The sequence below is a fragment of the Physeter macrocephalus genome, chromosome 11 (genome assembly GCF_002837175.3).
Source record: "Physeter macrocephalus isolate SW-GA chromosome 11, ASM283717v5, whole genome shotgun sequence".
Lineage (NCBI taxonomy): Eukaryota > Metazoa > Chordata > Mammalia > Artiodactyla > Physeteridae > Physeter > Physeter macrocephalus.
Genome location: NC_041224.1, coordinates 44,637,020 through 44,639,836, shown reverse-complemented (window position 1 = coordinate 44,639,836; position 2,817 = coordinate 44,637,020). Strand labels below are relative to the sequence as shown.

At 43.5% G+C, this 2,817-nt stretch overlaps 1 non-coding gene across 1 annotated transcript; it reads left to right on the top strand.

Moving 5' to 3' along the window:
- The first annotated feature begins 331 nt into the window (after nt 1-331).
- On the top strand, nt 332-438 carry LOC112062549 (U6 spliceosomal RNA). Its single transcript, XR_002890789.1, has one exon. It is a non-coding gene; the product is annotated as a U6 spliceosomal RNA (small nuclear RNA).
- Nucleotides 439-2,817: the final 2,379 nt, after the last annotated feature.

Below are 2,817 nucleotides of genomic sequence, written 5' to 3'. Positions count from 1 at the left end.
AGTGAGATGATCCTGGAGGTCACTGGAGACACTGAGGGAGCAGTGTTACTGGAGTAATAGTTGGAACGGATTCAAGCGTGAATGGGAAATGTGGAGAGACACCTGAGCGCTCCACATTTCCCAGTCCCTCTGGCCACATGACTAGTTCTGGCCAATCTGGACTTTGAAGTATTTAAGAGTTGGTACATGACCCTCCAGCCCTGTCTTCCATTGCCAGGTGACGGCAGAGCTGTAAGATGCTAGTAGCCTGGGTTCCTGAATCACTGCCCGGAAGGGAGCTGCTCTGAATTGCTACTCAGGCCACAGTACGTGAGCAAAAAATAAGCCTTTAGCGCTCGCTTCGGCAGCACATATACTAGAATTGGAACGATACAGAGAAGATTAGCGTGGCCCCTGTGCAAGGATGACACGCAAATTCCTGAAGCGTTCCATATTTTTTGGTTCAGGCGGTAATGCGAAGGATGGGGAGCGACGCGGGGCGGCAGATGAAGCTTCGCTCTCCCGCTGCTCCCCTCCTGCTGTGCGGCCCAGTTCCTAACAGCCCACATCCCAGAAAGAGGTCCGAAGCCTGGGACTTGGGGACCCCTGCTGTATATAATGGAGTCAGCCTGTCAAATTAGGAACTTGTAAATATTTTAATACATATTATCCTTTAGAGATTATTAAAAATGCTTGCAAAATCTGTGAAGGTGGTCAAAACGTACAAACTTCCAGTTATGAAATAAATAAATCCTGAGGATGTAATGTACAGCATGGTGACTATAATTAATATTACTTGTATATTTGAAAGTTGCTAAGAGTAGATATTAAAAGTTCTCATCACAAGAAAAACATTTGGTAACTATGTGTGGTGATGGATGTTAACGAGACATGGTGGTGACCATTTTGCAGTATATACAAGTATTGAATCATTATGTTGTAGACCTGAAACTAATATAATGTTATACATCGATTATTTCTCAATAAAAAAATGCTTGCAATAAAAAAAAAGGACACGAAAAGCGGCAGAACTTCGACAATGATGCAGTTGGCCAAAAAGGGCGTTTGCGTGTTTTCCTGAATATATTCAGGAAAACACGCATACGCCCTTTTTGGCCAACCAAGCAAGCGGGCAATGCAAATCGGCGCTACAAAGAAGTCTCACTTCCCACCGGTCAAAAGGGCCATCCGAAAAAAGTGTAAAAACCAGAAATGCAGGACAGGCCATGGAGAACAGGGAGCCTTGTTATGCTGATGGGCGGGATGTAAATTGCCGACAGCCACTCTGGAAAAGTGTATGGTGTTTCCTAAAACATCTAAAAAACAGAGCTACAGAGCATAGGGCACTTCCACTCATGGGTGTATATTTTGGGAAAACTAAAAATCAACCAGACACAGGCACCCCAGAGTTGAGGGCTGCTCTGTTTACAAGAACCTCGACTTCGGTACACCTTACGTATTCCAGGGAAGAGAAAAATGGACAAAGAAGTTGTGGTACTTATGTACAATGGAATATCACTCAGCTATGAAATCAATGTCATAAGGCTAGTAGTAGCATAATGAGTGATTTAGGTACGATGATTCTAAGAGAAATAAGTCACACAGAAAAAGAAACTTATCGTAAGATATAACTTATAGACGAAACGTAAACATGGCTACACATGAACTGATTTACAAACCAGAACACAGTCACACATGGAGAAAACCAACTTAGGCCTGCTTCAGGGGAAAGGTGAGGTGGGGTGATGCATAAAACAAGAGTTTGAAATTAGCACAGATACCATTCCATCAACCCAATATGTAATAGACAAGACCTACTCATTGCTCAATGAACTGGACTCAACACACCCTATTCACTGGAGAAGAATATATCTGCGTGGTAAGAATCTTAAAAAGTATTTATTGGCTTCCATGGTGGCGCAGTGGTTGCGCGTCCGCCTGCCGATGCAGGGGAACCGGGTTCGCGCCCCGGTATGGGAGGATCCCACATGCCGCGGAGCGGCTGGCCCCGTGAGCCATGGCCGCTGAGCCTGCGCGTCCGGAGCCTGTGCTCCACAACGGGAGAGGCCACAGCAGAGGAAGGCCCGCATACCACAAAAAAAAAAAAAAGTATTTATTGATATCTCTGTAAGCAAATCAAGTGGGTGTAATGCAACATAAACACAGCATTGAAAATCAGCTAAACCCCATTATAAATATAAATTACAAAAAAAAAAAAGTTAGTGAAAGAGAGAGAAATTCTTACAAAATTCGTTCAGGGGCTGTGATGTAACCTGGATTGACCACATCTAGACCCACAGCTGGATGAGACGTAAGGCTGGACACTCTTGGGGCCGAGAGGATAGGTGAGGTTGGGTGAGCAAATGCAGACCCTTTAAAGTAATACTGCATGCTACCCATTCCATGGGTCCCAAATCTCCAGGTACAAGGGAATCTTCCTACAGCTAAAACATGCATGGGAAACCCAGAGGATAAAATAGCAATAAAAGAGCAATTTTCATAAAAATTCATATTTTAAGGCAAGACCGGAAAAATTTTAACATAAAAATTTCCTCTGCCCATTTGGCCTCCTCCCTCCCCTCTAGTGTGCATTGTGCATCTGCATTATGTGTTAACCAACCTCCCCAGGGGAAGAAGTACCTGCTCCACCATAAAGATGAATTTTTCTTCTTCTGGTGCCAGCCATGAACCCCTTAGAAGATAACAAGGCTTACTTATGACTTTTTTAATATCGCTGGCGTTAATACTTGTATTCTGCCTATTTAACAAGATTATTATTTCTTGCATTACCAAATGTGTAACTGAGCCTATGAGAAAAATAATGATGACCACCAGAAT